Source organism: Nilaparvata lugens, chromosome 11, assembly GCF_014356525.2.
Source record: "Nilaparvata lugens isolate BPH chromosome 11, ASM1435652v1, whole genome shotgun sequence".
NCBI classification, from domain to species: domain Eukaryota; kingdom Metazoa; phylum Arthropoda; class Insecta; order Hemiptera; family Delphacidae; genus Nilaparvata; species Nilaparvata lugens.
Genome location: NC_052514.1, coordinates 16958654 through 16973308, shown reverse-complemented (window position 1 = coordinate 16973308; position 14655 = coordinate 16958654). Strand labels below are relative to the sequence as shown.

General features: G+C 33.9%; 1 protein-coding gene across 1 annotated transcript in view; it reads right to left on the bottom strand.

The window, feature by feature from the left end:
• LOC111057853 (apoptosis-stimulating of p53 protein 1) overlaps window positions 1–14655 on the bottom strand; it is a 376427-nt gene that overhangs the window by 312366 nt on the left and 49406 nt on the right. The window contains exon 2 of the mRNA XM_039437713.1: window positions 2493–2546. The gene's annotated coding sequence lies outside the window, so the exon portion shown is untranslated. The remainder of the gene's footprint in view (window positions 1–2492; window positions 2547–14655) is intronic.

The following is a 14655-nucleotide window of genomic DNA, read 5'->3' as shown; positions in this document are numbered from 1 at the left end:
ATCTCAACTAGTATTCTGCTATAACTATAATACAGGATTGGGTGAAAAGTCCGAGAACGGCTTAATATCTTATACATAAAGGTTATTTGATGGTCGGTGTGATTGGGGATCCTACTCGAATTGAAAATACTACTTTACTAAGACTTCAATCTGGTCCGCCATCTTGGATTCGCCATATTGAATGCAACTTCATTTTTCTTAAATAAGCAGGTGGTCATGCGATACATGATTTCGATACGAAATGTCAAGAAAAAATGAATGGTGAAAACCGCATATCGATATCTCAAACCGTTCAAAAGATATTCACATTATTAATCAATACTATTCAAAGCAGAAAGGAGAGGAAAAGTCGTACAAAAATGTAATTTAATGGTGGGTGTGATCGGGGATCCTACTCAAATTGAAAACACTACTTTACTATGATTTTAAAAATATGGTCCATCATCTTGGAACCGCCATATTAAATGCAACTTTTTTTTAAATGAGAAAGTGGTCATGCGATACATGATTTCGATACGAAATTTCAAGAAATAATGATTGGCGAAAACCGCATATCGATATCTCAAACCGTTCAAAAGATATTCATATAATTATTCAAATATCATGCATAACAGAAATGAAATAGAAGTGGTATTGATTGATAATGTAAATATCTTCTGAACGGTTCGAGATATCGAAGTGCGGTTTCCACCATTCATTTTTTCTCGAAATCATGTATTGCATAACAACCTTCTCATTCAAAAAGATAAATTTGCATTCAATATGGCGGATCCAAGATGGCAGACCAGATTTTTGAAGTCATAGTAAAGTAGTATTTTCAATTTGAGAGGGATCCCCAATCACATCCACCTTGGAATTACAATCTTTTATGAGATACTAAGCCGTTCTCATAATTTTTCCCTCCTTTCTGCTTTAAATATTATTGATTAATAATGTGAATATCTTTTTGAAAGGTTTGAGATATCGATGTGCGGTTTTCACCATTCATTTTTTCTTGAAATTTCGTATCGAAATCGAAATCATTCATTGAATGACAACCTTCTCATTTAAAAAAATAAAGTTATATTCAATATGGTGGACTAGATTTTTGAAGTCATAGTAAAGTAGTATTTTCAATTTGAGTAGGATCCCCAATCACACCCGCCATCAAATCACCTTTGTGTATGATATATTGAGCCGTTCTCGGACTTTTCACCCACTCTGTATAGTATAACTATAATATTCAATATGACAAGAATGACATGCATGAGAATTCATCAGACATAATGCTGCTCATAAAATTTACTAAAAATTTCACTCTTGTGACTTGACATAGTTTACCTCTGAGGTGCTGATATAATTTATATTCTTAGTATGTCCAAGCACGATCATAGGGAATAGTATATTTTGAATCAGTGAGTTTAAATAACAATTGGAAAGTAATCAATCATTGTGAATGCATCGGTCGGGCTCAAATTCACACCGCTTTCCACGATCTGCCGTTTGCGGTGAGAACCTTTTGCCATTGAAGTGAGACAAGCGAGTACTTGCTTGCAACCCGCAACTACTAACCCAGTCCTTATTTCCACCCCCTCCCACCACAAACGGAAAACCGCGACCAAGTCTCGAATTTCGTCCAACTCAGCCAGACGACAAACAACTTCCGGTTTCCTCTGAGCCGTGACAGAAACTCAGGCGCAAAGCACCAGCCAAGCACCCAACTTGATTCTGGCCAACAACTTAGCGACTCTTTCCGCTTCGAATAACAAATTCGTGATGCCGAATCTACAAAGGATACCAGTTGTTTACATTACGAGTGGATGAATTGCCGCTATTAGAAGTTGAATTATTGAGATGTTTGCAGTGAGTATGAAAGAAGTACTTTCTATACTTCATCTTCATCTCACCTTTACCTTCACCTTTTTATAATCACTGTTGCCAAGTTGCACATGGAACGTGAGTGATGAATATCGTTTTGTGAAGCTAAATGTACGTATGATGCTTATTTGGATTGAAATATAATCGTGGCATCAACTATCCCTTCCAAAAGAAAAGTTATTTAGATGTTTTATGAATTGTGGTTATTTTTTTTTGTAATCTCCACGACAATGTTATAAGATAGAAATAGTTGAAAACTGATCTACTAGCAGTTCCTGTAAGTTTTGTATTTTCTTTTAAAGAGAATAAATTTTCCAAATCCTTCGTTATTCCAGAGATGAAAAAAGTTTCTTCCAGGAACCATCTTTTCTAATCTACTGACTTACTGCGAACTGTATACCCTCTATGGCAGCTTTAAATGCCTAACTTTTACCAATACCGTTTTCTTTTGTTCTAGGCTTTTGATCAAGTTTAAGAATTAATCAAGTCTGTACTATTTCTAATGGAAATTCTTAAATTTTAGATTGAATTTATTATTGTATGAGTGATCGATTGTCCTTCAATTAACTTTGATTCTCACCGTCTTATTATTGAATTTCTAATCAAGTTTTGTATGCATTTCAGATTTCACTCACCTAATCCAGATGACAGATCAATGAGGATGAGGGCCAATCAGAACCAGCTTGAAACTGCAATGGAAAACTTTATTAATTGTTGAAATTTTTTTAATATAAATTCTCAAAATTTCAAAACTATTGGTCATCCACCTTCACCTTATCACACAGTAATCAACTGACTCATAGAATAATCGGAGACCAATAACCTACAAATCTGTGAATAGAACAAGGAAGAAATTCTACTGTTATCACCTCCAGAAAATATAAATATTTATTCTTCATGTGGAAAACTAAATTCCTTTCCATCAACTCTTATTCCCTACGGATGCACTTTTTCAATGATTGTCATAAATTCATATGGAATCATCATTACAATATTGCTTCAACAAATACTTTCTGCAATAATTCACACGAAATCATCGAATTGAATAGGACAAGAAAGCTGAATGGTGACAACATTTGTGAAGTTGTGAATTGTAAATCCTTCACAGATAATACGATGTTTCTGATATTTATAAGAGCAGTCTCTAAATTCCCTCTTTTGCGAATAAATTCACAAAAAATTAAGGCCGTCCGGCTCGCAAAATTACTGGGTTCAAACCTCAGCTCTAGCTCAGTGGTAGAAACATGAAATTTATAAATACAAATAATCACCATAAGGTTCAGTGACCGGTGATTGATAATTCTTACCGCTGCTTCTGTGAAATTCTTGAAGAATACCAATAAGGAAAGTAAAAGAATATTTGATGACTGATTATCAGTAACCATGTATCACTAGAGAATAATAAGGACCAACTATAGTTGCTTCTAGTTGATTCTTAAAACGCTCGTCGTGAATACAAGTATTCACCAATATACCCTTCCAAAATTCCTTAGAACTTACAACGCCAGTTCTTGAAGCTCTCTGGATCCTTATATGATATAACTGGAACCTTATTAATATAATTTCTTAATATACTTGTTCTGGTAGATGAGATGAATATCATCAAAGGATGATAAATATTGAGTGCTCTGAATAAGATTAATATTACTTGATTCAATAATTTTAAGTGCTGCTAAATATTTGTTGGTATTAAAACAGCTCAAACTGTATATCACGAGATGAGTTAGGATATAATAAAAAATTCTATGAGTTTGTATGCTGACATAAAACACAAAATATATTCCCATAAAAAAGATGTGCATAAAATATTCGATATATCTATAATTCACTTAAATAATCTATTTCTAAAATCTGAATAATTATCACAGGCTTTGCTAATATTCACTATAGTGAGTTTCAAATTCATAAATATATTATATTTAATACTGATACTTATACTTCCAATCAATACAAAATTCTGCAAACAAAAAACCTGTTCGGTCTATAAGTTTGATATGATATACTTTGTTCAATTAACAAAATTATAATTAATAAATTAATATTCAAACATGAGATCTCAGGGATTTATATGAATTCGGGCTGTGCATGGAAGTAAGCTTCCTACATATATTAATTAAATAAACTTATAAAAGGCTAAGCCCCGACAGACTGAAATCACACCACAGCCCAAACTACTGAGCCTAAAAACTTGAAATTTTGCACGATTGTTTATGGTAGCCTGAAAACATCCACTAAGAAAGGATTTTCAGAAATTTGCCCCCCTAAGGGAGCTGGGGCCCCCCCAAAATTTTGTACTTTTTAACCGCTCATTGCACAGCAAAGTCATGAGGAACTTTTTTGTTCAGCTACGAAAAAAAATTAAATCTATGCAGAAAAATTTCGATCAGGAGCACAGGGGGGTCCAGGAGAGGGCGTTTTTCGAAAATGTTGATGTAAAATCACACTACAGCTCAAACTAATTGGCCTACAGACTTGAAACTTTGCACAAATATTCTTCAAACATGCTAGACGCGCACTAAGAACGGATAATGAGATATTTTGCCTCTAAGGGTTTCAAAGGATGAAAAAGGATCCTATTAAGTAAGGTTATGAACATGGTAAGGTGAGTGCCATATGGGAATGAGATTTTGAGAATTTATTTATTGACATGTGATATTCTAACATATGTTGTAATCATTGGAAATAACAAAATAATATGATAGAAATTCAAAAAAGAACATCTGTTCTATTATTGCTTTCTACCTGATTCCACTTAACCCCAATAATATTGTTCTGATAATTGATAAATATATGTTTAATAATATTATTATTATTGATATAATAAAAGTATTGTTTTGATAATTAATTATTATCATTGATATAATAATAGTATTGTTTTGGTAATCAATAAATATTTTTATTTTCACAAACTCTGTATAATATAATGGTGAATGTGAATCAGCTGCATCAAAGAAATTATCTCAAAAACATATGTTTCGGAAAACCATAGTTTTGAGCTTCGTTTTCCTGATGCAATGCTTAAGCCCACACGTGGCATGTATGATTAATTTTTCAGCTAGAACAGTTTTTTGAGACTGCTGAATAAACGTCTACAGTTGTATCAATGCTGTATCGGCAATATGAAAACGCATGCAGTTAATATGTCTTTAGATAAAGGTGTTGATATCTAGGCTACATGATGATTATTCTCTACCATTTTTATTTAATTAAAATTTCAAAATTATTCCAGCCTTGATAGAATGATTGACTCACTGTACAGTCAGTCGAAAATTTTAATATTTAAATGAGGGGTATTTTGGCAAGCTGAACAAAAATGTAAGGTCCTATGCACCTTTTTGATTATGCATCATTTTAGGATAAATATAAGCTAAGCTAAATCAAAAAATTGTAAATTATTCTTTCATTCTCCAGTAACTAATGAATGCAATATGAATACTATACATAATATACTATACAATATATATATATATATATATATATATATATATATATATATTATATATATATATATACATTTTCCAGTTTCTCAATGATAGGGGAGTGATAATATTATTTGTATAGGTCTTCTAAGGAACCATTATCAACAGCTGGTACCAATCAACTACACTTCAACTCCAAACTACCGTTTTAATACCAGTACACAATAATATTTATCACAGGGTGATATGTTTATTACAGCTGGTAACTTTAGATGCAGAATCATATTATCACAATATGATCTTGAATCATGATCATCTTTTCGTTCTTCAGTAGCCGCTCGGCCGAAAATTTCGAAAACATATGTCTGTAAAATGGATTAATAAATAATTATTATTAGCCCCCCTACTAAAATTTCTGTTCAGAAACCATCCCCAATATTCACACAACATATTCCCGAAGTTTCATGCCTTTATGTCAAGTAGTTTTCAAGTCTACAGGGAACAAACAAACATACAAACAAACACACAAACAGACATTCATTTCCTCGACTTTATAATGGAAAAAAATTAAATAAAAAAGAGTTTTTATACAAATGTATGGAGTGTCTATCTTAAATTGATTTCATAAATAAATTATAACATGCGATGTTAAAACATTTAGTTTTTATATGAGTTTTGTATACTCTTGATTTATCATGCTTTTTTAGATTATAATAAATATTTATACAGAAATAATGGGTGTTCGTATTTCTACACATCGACTTCCTTTAGTATACATAATATATCCTTTATGAGTAAATTTTGTATAATTCAACCTGTTATATGGGTTGATCGAATAATCAGCTGATTCGTTCAGTATTGATTCTAATAATTATCGATTTATCCAAGATCGACTAATTCTTTTCAAAATGTAAACAAATAATTCTAACCTCAATGTTCATGCATTTTATTTTTTATAATCCGCCAATAATAAGTAAGCCGCTTTATTATTTTTTGATCTTACCAATGGGTTCTCATAATTATTAAATCACAATTATACATGTTTTCCTATCGTTTTTGATAACGCTATTACTCCTAATCGCTAATGATACTTGATTTAAGTTGATTTATCCTTTGAGTAGGTCTAACCTTCTTTCCAATTTTATAGTTCTATTACATTTCATTGGTTCATTTTAAAATATTTGGTGGTTTTAAATTACCACGTGACACATTGCTTGAAAATTGTTCCACTCTAGTGCTCCATGGATCATCCAGCAGTGGAAGGATGGCTTCTTGGCAAACCGGAAGAGTAGCTTACCGTCACTGAAGAAGATGAAGAAAAAGATGAAGAAGAAGAAGAAGAAGAATATGATGATGAAAAAAGAAAAATTAGATTCTAGTCGAGCAAATGACAGGCTACTGGTTTTCACTCGCTCCGCCTACAAAATACATACACACAAATACGAGGGCACATACACGTAATGTGCACGATACACACACATACTGAATCATCCATAAAAGGAGAAGTGAGAGCGTTGACATCATCTGTTCATTCTAAGGTCGGGTCACAAACTCTGTCTCTGTCATTATCATTCCGTTGCTGCTACTGGGAACCTGCAACCATTAGTTCACAGACTAAAGATAGTAGCTACCTAGCTCTAGAGTAACCAAGATAGAGTTCAAGTGGAAGGTTATCTTATTCACATTCATGGAACTGGAAATATGAAAATGTAAACACTCAAGAGAAGGGTTGTTTTTATCAGTTAAGAGAATTAATAAACATACCTTATCATGCAAACTGACTAATCATCACTTGAATTATTCATCATAATTATTAATTGTGATAGTAAAGGGACTCAAGAGATGTTTTCAATCGTTGTAAAAATCAATGATCCTGAGAATATTCAGGGGTGACAACTCGTTAGATTTTTTTGGTCCACACAGAAATGTGTCATAATCTCATATATTCACTCATGCAAATCACCGGCTGAAGTCCCGACGCAGCTTTCTGACAGAGACACAGGAGCTGGGCTCCTCGGCTCCACAGGAAAGAATGAGATTATGGCATGAGAGTACAGACGCCACTGACTTGGTGTTGAGGGAGCAACTTCCAACAGGAGCAGAGTTGTCATATGGCAAATGGAAAACTCTGAACCGCCTCAGAGCAGAATGTGCCTACACAAAAGAAAATCGCACAACTTGGAGGCAGATTGATGACCTGTACTGCGACTGTGGCGATATCCAGTCAGATGACCACCTCCTAAAATGCTGTCTTGCACCAGCATGCACTCGACAAGACCTCTTTTTATTTAATGACGAAGCTGTTAAAACAGTGGATTTTTATTTTAATTTAGGCATTTGATCACCTATCACCTGAGACACGCATGAACGAACTCATGCAAAAGATACCTCAATTATTTTCTCATTTTATTCGTTTTTATTTTTTCCCCCTGAGAAATGTTCTAGGTATGTTCCTCCTTTAAACTTCATGGTTTTTACTACGTGCCTCAACTTTAAAAAGGAAATGAATGGTTTTTTGGGTATTCATCGCCCTTTTCACTCTCCAGGACCTAACATTTATACACAATCTCTTGTTATACACCTTGACATTGAGTAGTTATTTATAAAATAGTTTTATATTATGGAATGCCTGAATGAATCTGGTTCTCACAAGGTATCAATATTCACATAATATGATTCTTCAATGAATCAACATGTTCTCTTCCTTTTTCAATTGACTTATTGCACTCATAGACAATTCGAAAGCTTATCAATTGAAATATCAACCAAAAAGAGGAAACCGGAGAACAATGAGAGAAGAAGGGAGCTGAGACAATAACTGTCACATGGAGAGGAAAGTAACAACAGTCTTGTTAGTTAATAACTCTACCAAGTACAAAGCAGCTGTACTACAAAACGTCATGCTTTCTAACTGAGAGACACTCAACTATTCCACCCTTATAACTCCTCCAGTGAATTCACATCGCATAGTACTGAAGACAATTTATTCAAGTCGCGGGATGATATAGCTGGAAGATACAAGATATCATGTGCAGCTGTAATAACATTATTTGATGCAGAATACATGAGACACTAGCAGTTCGGCGAAGCACCACAAAATAATCTCAGCTTAATTTACGTGACTGAATTTTGCAATTAGAGATTTGTAAACAGTGCAAGTTCTATTGGATAAGTTAGGAGAGTTGTATATGACAATCATAGATTCAGAATACGAGGGATAGTGTTTGAAAGACTGGTCTCACTTGAAAAGTTGGTAATTAGTTTGGATTTTCCAAGATTGAAATTTCAAATCAGGAGTAGAACAATATTTTGCCATTTTCTCTCTAACATTTTCTGTTTTTCGTGTAATTTTACAGTGGAAAGATATGCATTGTGCTTACAATTTCATTTGATTATTTGAAAATTTTCATCGATCATTATGAATTATTTTCGTGCGATAAAATTGATTCTCATATTCTAAAAAGATTTAGTCATTTTCTAGTTTTATCGGATAGATTCACTGATGGCTGGTTTGAGAGGCAGTAAAACTTTTATAAATGGAGTGAATACAACACGAATATATAATTTTTAGAATGGATTCTATTCTCATGTTTTCAAAAAACTCCAGTCATTCTCCACACTCGATTATTCCGAACTCTACCACTAAAGGAGAACGCAGCAACGATAACAAAATTAAGTGAACGCAACCAAGGAAATATTTTAATATAGAAATCGAGAAATAGTTCCTTCCTCACACAGTCTATGCTAGAGAGATCTGCCATTCTTCACACCTAAATATCCTAAATTAATTTACTAGCAAAATAAGCGGAAAGATTCCAGAAGTGGTATTTTCGATGATTTTCGGTCGATGCGTTCTAATCCCGTTCAGTGCAACATGGCGGGTCTCAGCATCAGCGTAACACATAGAAAGCCTGTTAGCGGCTGCCGAAACTAATCCTCCAAACACGCCGAATAGCGTTATAGCGTTATATTCTTCGAATGAAATTGCCAACCCGTGTTACGGATGGTCACACGCAAAAAACGATGAATGCATTATGAAAAAAGGAGAAAGTTTGCGCGCCGAGAAAGCGGACTGACGGACATCGCTGCTATCAATGGTGATGGTGGTCACTGTATGGATGATTTGACAGCCCACTGGTCCAACACCAGTGAACAACCTTTGTGTTGGAAGATTTTATTAGAAATTGCAGTTTATTCAAGCTCGTACATCAATAATAGTTGAAAAATCATGAATATAATTTTATATATAATATTGAATAAATTATATATATACGTGACTTTGAAGAATTGTTGTTTTTTTTTTGGTTTAAGATTTATGCAACAACCCAATATGTTTCAAGTTTGCTGTGATTATTTAGTGAAATATTCTATTCTTAATCATTTTTCGATAAAAAATATTTAGGAAGATTTTGACAGTTCTACATGTTCCACACATATCCTTATTCCTAACTAGTTTCGATGACTAGTGTAAATTAAAAAAAAACATTTGTTATAATTTTGAACTGGAAGTAGTATATTTAATTTTTTTAAAACCTGTAAACATTTATTAATTGATTTCCCGAAGAATATAATTCGCCGTTATGGCGAGGTCTTTTCAAAACCTCTTCAACTCATCTCCACACATTATAAAATTTAGTTTTGCTTGGCAAAGTTTTAGTTTTACATGACAAAATTCAGTTTCACACACAAGTAAATTCAATTTCAAAAACACCCATGAACATTAATCCATTATTCAGTGAAATTATTCTTGATTATCTTCTCATAATGTCTTCACACACTATAATCCTTGAAATTTTCAATTGGTGCGATTTTTCTGACAGATATCATATCAATCTGTGAGATGCAGTCTATTGTAACAGATAACCCAGCATCAATCCACCAATGATGTGCCCCTTCATGTAATGATCCATGCTTATCTAATGCTATAACACATCCTATGTACAGTGCAATACAGACAATAACATTATCTAAAGGTGCACATTACCAGAACAATTCGCCGGCCTCTCCATCCCTAATTACCACATGCCATTGTTGGTTTCTCCCATAATTAGATTCCGCTTGTTTGCCGAAACAACAAGTTTTGTTCTCTCAATGCTCTTTACTGTGTTCTTGCCACGTCATAACATACCTATATGATTCTACAAATATGTTTATTTGGTGGATTCTATGATCATAGCTATATCTATAGGAAACAAAGCTACAATAAGCTATTATAATCTACATCTATAGATAAGAAAGACAAAGTATCAAAGGTCATTGTTGAATAATGCGAGAGATTCGGCGAAATAGGTATGATTTGAGCATGAAATTCGGAAATTACATGAAAATGAAACAGGAAATTGGAACATGAAAATGAAACATGAAAATGAGAATGGAACATGAAAATGAAACGGGAAATTGGAGCATGGAAAGGAAACATGAAAATGAAAAATCGAATTAAAAAATTAATACTCTTTATTGAGTGGAGTTGAAATTCCTTGTCTTTTTCACCACTCAACTTCGAATCTTCTCTATCACTCAACCTTGAATATTGGTAGAGACAACCAGAAAGAAACTCAATTATAATTCTTAATTCAGACCTTCATTAGAATTCTAGTACATTCTAGTGCCCTTGTCTAGTACACTCAATTCTTCTATTTCAAGAAATCCCCTTCTAATCCAGCCAGGAAGCTGCTCGTCAGAGTATATCCCTTGAAACGGTAACCGCACCCAACAGGTTTCTGGCCCGGACCCCGGGGGATTTCCTTCAGGGCTATTCGGTGTCGGGTCGAGAGTAAGAAGACTGAAATTGGTGCTGCTGCCTTTCGCCTACCCTGCTCGTGCAATGAGAGCAGCATTTGATCCTCTCTGACTTGCAGGTCACGCTCGACCCCTTTCGTCTATCCGCAGTAGCAGCAGAGCAGCGCAGCACTCCAGGCTTCTCGGTTCTCAGCGCACCGCATCTAGCTGATCAAAGGAGCAAATCTCTTTCACCTACCCTCGAGTCTGTTACGTGACGACATCCCAGCCGCAACGCATGCATCAATTATGAGAATCTGTCTCAGAAAATCTCTTTGTTAGTCAGTTAAGAGTACAGAGGTTTATACACTCATTAACATCTAAATTCAAAACTATTTTATCTAATTGAAAACAAAACAATATATGAACACAATGTATGATTTATAAATAATATATGAGTAATAAATTCACACTGACATTAGAATCAACACATGAATTCTTGAACTAATAATAACATGTTTTCAATGTGACAGGCTAACAAAACCTAGGTTTATGAGCTGGCATGCCTAGTGTACTACACAGATGAGGTTATTAATGGAAACTTATTATATTTTGTGACATGGAGTTAGATGTTTCACAAATAAAAGGACAACAATAATATTTTATTAAAAGACTCTTTACATTACATTACTCATTGCACTATCTACTTATAGTTGATTACATTATTTACCATAGAGTTATTTATTTGAGAATTATTTACCATCAAAATAAATAAAGGTGTAAGACAAGGGTGCCCAATGTCGCCTACTCTCTTCAATATATACACTGACGAGATTCTGGAAATTTGGAATCGATATGTTGACGCAGGGATAGAGCTCTGCAATAATGTTTTTATGAATTCTCTACTATATGCTGACGACACTGTGATCATTTTCAACACTGAAGATAAACTACAATATGCTATTTTCAAGTTAAACGAAATTGGGTTGGACTTTGGCATGAAAATCTCACCTCAAAAATCCAAAATAATGGCATTCAGGGGAAAGTGGCCAGTCAGATCAAAAATCGTGATAGACAATCAAGCATTAGATCAAGTGAGAGACTTCAGCTACTTGGGATGCCGCATTTCATTCGATAAGGATGAAGATGTTGGTGAAAAAGTGGCGAGATTCAGTGCGGTCTGTGGCACTATAAGACGAGCTATAGGAAGGCGAACGCGACAAGATACCCAGCTGAAGTTTTACAAAACAATGGCGATACCGTTTATAACATACGGTAGTGAGGCATGGATCTTAAACAGACAAACTGAATCTCGTATACAAGCTGCTGAAATGAGATTTTTACGAGCGGTCAAAGGTTGTAGTAGACTGGATAAAATAAGGAATGATAACATAAGAGCTGAATTGAATGTAGAACCGCTATTGGATATTCTGAAGAAATATCGGGAAAATTGGTCTACTCATTCATTCAGAATGCCATCCAATAGGCTTCCAATATTAGCATGGGAGTACAAACCCGAAGGAAAGCGAGGCATAGGAAGACCAAGGAAGAAATGGATGCCAGTACAAGCCAATAGAGCCTAATCCTTGTAAGAAGATGATGATGATGATGATGACCATAGAGTTAGTCGGTTGCAGATTAATTATTACTGAGATAACGCCCATTGCTCCTTCCGCTCAACAGAAATAAAATCTCATCAATTCCAATAGTATTAGAGCTACCTATTCATGGAGAATATTCATCTTTTTATGTAGCAAACGACACTGATGTACATTGGTAGAGATGAGATATGAAGGCTATTCTATCTTATATTATGTACTGTATTTGAACATTGAGCTTCAAATTGGGGCATGAGTGAAGAATATATTCAGGATTTTTAAAGTAAGTCAATCTTTGAAATCAATCATTTTAAATCATTGAAATGTATTTGAAGGGTGATTGTGATGTTCAAATTACTCTCGACTTGTAAGTTGGTGAAGATGAGCAGCATAATATATAAAGATAGTAAAATATGAAATGGTTATGCTATTGCCACAACGGTCCATGATTTCCAAAATAGCTGAACACATTCTAAACCATATATAAAGTTTTAACAGATTAAATTAAAATATAAGGTTCATGAAAGAGTAATTCCATGAATTTATTTGTGCCACTCATTTTTGTATTATGCAGATAGTGGAGAGGAAAAAACTCCTTATTGAACAACGGGTGAAATTGTTGTTCATTATTTCTTCACAATCTAGAACTGGAGAATCTCTTATAGACCTACTCCACTGTTATGTAGCATATTTACTGTCGTAAAATGTGTAGAATGTTCGTTGCGATATCAATATTCGAAATACTAAATGCAAAAAACGTCAAATATCAGATTACATCAGAGGTGTGACCATAACTTATAGAAAACTAAAATGAGATGTGAGCATGTTATCGATTACATTGATTCCTACATGTAATTGATATGGCAATCAGGTGGAGTGGAAAGCAAGCGAAAAGGGAGGCAGGTGTCAAGGAAAACATATAAATAAAGAAATCAACACCAGTCTATTCTTGATTAGCCAATCGATGATGGAACAGCATGTTTCAAAGTGGAGAATCTTTTGAACAGTGAGAGATTATGTAATCTTCCACTGTGCTAATGGTGATTGGTAACTCTTTCACTGTCACACACATACTCTTCCTTCATTTCTCTCTCGCTCACTCTCTCTTCCATTCTCTCAATATGGCTTCCACTCCTTGTATTCGATTACTGTTTTGTAAATCACATACAAGATAAATGAAATCTTCTATCTGTCTGTTTAGTAGGTATTCCAGAGAAAATAAAACATTCTGCAACTGTTTTTTCTGGTATATTGTTTTCCGGGGGAACGTATAGCCTTCAGGACAATGAATGAGCTTGGAAACTTTATCGAGTATTATAATTATCCATATTGTAAGTTATATAATAATAATTGTTTAACAATGAGGATAATCGCTCCAAATTAGAAATTCTGTACAATTTTGTATATAAATCATCATTTGCATTCAGGAGTGAGGCCAAAACATTATAATTAAAGATGGAATTTAGGAAGATAATTGGCCCCACCGATAGCGGACCACCTCATCTCTGAGATATGGAAGCTTAGTATTTCTGTTGGTTTGTTCAGCATAAGTTTGTTATTAAGTGATGAAAATCACTTCTAAAACCGCTTGATTCGTTCCTTAAATCAAAGATCCATTCATCGTCCGTATTACAAGGATATTGAATGGCAAAAGTCTAGAACTTTTGTGATGAAATAACAAGCCATATATTCATCAAATAGCTTTCATTTCATTCATAAAAAAACTTCAAGAAAAAATTATTGATGAAGTGAGCAAGAGATTTTAAATCTTGACAAAACAGATCAGTATAATATTATATAAGAATATAATTTTTCAAGTTCATATGATTAGATCCAAGTCTAGATTTGAATTTTGCTCTTCATCGTAGAATGAAATATTCAATCTACATCACTCTCCATTTTGATTAATTGGTCGAGAGACCTGTTGAACAGCACACCACAAATTGAGCTGTAAATTCTAGAGCTCAATAAATTAAGCTATTGTTCAAAAACAAGTAAAGACAACTTATACATCATGCTTATAAGTATTAGTATTCGTAGATATGATATGAATCATATTATAA